Here is a 1,349-nt window from a genome sequence, read left to right as displayed (position 1 = left end):
ACTGCGGCCATGCTGGAGCACCGTAAATTTTATTGAAAAGACCCAGGGCAAAGTCGATGTTGATGAGATTTGAAATGAGAATGTAAAATACAGCAGAAAGGTTAATCTATTAAATAATATTTGAAGTGGAGGCGCAATGGTCCAATGTTTAGGGCAGCGAACTCGCGGTTTCGATTCCCAGACCGGGCGTTGTGAGTGTTTATTGAGCGAAAACACCTAAAGCTCCACGAGACTTCGGCGGGGGCGAACCTTGCTGTATTCTTTCACAACTTTCTTCCTGTTATATATTACGTTTGTTTTCAACAGGCATAACACCTCTTTATACTACGGTACTCCGTCGATTACTGCGACGAGGGTTCCAGTTGATTCAATTAACGCGTAAGTGGCTGAGCATTCCACACAGACACGTGTACTGTACTCTTAACGTAGTTCTCGGAGAGTTAGCGTGACAAGGCTGACCCTTTGAAATACGGGTACAACAGGAACAGGAAGAAAGAGTGAAAGTGTACAGCAGGGTTCCCCCCGCCCCGCCCGAGTGTTCTTTTGGTCAGCTGAAAGCAGTTTTGTCTTAAACTTAGCAGACAAGCATTTCGTACTCAAATCTTCAGTGATAATGGACTGAACTGAATCGTAAACAATCTGCACATCCTCTGATAACTCACGGATGGTGATTCTAGTTTCCCCTCACAGCTGTGATGCTTTGCTCAGTTCTGCTGGTGGCAGGTTTCCCAGAACAGTCGTCGTTATCGACATTTTTTTCGGCCATCTTGGAAATGTCTGAATCACTCGTACACTTGTGTGCGGTTCATATTTTCTGCGGCTTTGTGTAGGCCTCTGAGCAGGTACTGCCATGACAACTTTCTGTCATGGTCAATGCGACAATCACACGCTACACACCTTCCTTCCAAGCACTCTGTGTGTTTCAGCTTCGCTACTAAAGCAACAGTCTGGATACCTATTGATCAGACCTCATGTATATATATAAGTGGCTATGTGGTAAGAAGCTTGCTTCCCAACCACATGATTTTGGGTTCAGTCCCACTGCATGGCACTTTGGGCGTCTTCCACTATAGCCTTGTGAATGGGTTTGATAGATGGAAACTGAAAGAAGACCATCATATGTGTGTTTACATATATATATATATATATACACATATATATATATGTGTGTGTGTGTGGTGCTCCAGCATGACAGCAATCTAATTGATAACTGAAATAAATATAGGATAAAGATATATTCTTGTTTCAGTCATTTCACTGTGGCCATGCTGGAGCACCGCCTTTAGTCGAACAAACTGACCCCAGGATTTATTCTCTGTAAGCCTAGTACTTATTCTATCAGTCCCTTT

Source organism: Octopus bimaculoides, chromosome 3 (assembly GCF_001194135.2).
Source record: "Octopus bimaculoides isolate UCB-OBI-ISO-001 chromosome 3, ASM119413v2, whole genome shotgun sequence".
NCBI lineage: Eukaryota > Metazoa > Mollusca > Cephalopoda > Octopoda > Octopodidae > Octopus > Octopus bimaculoides.
Note: the sequence above shows the minus strand (reverse complement) of the source record.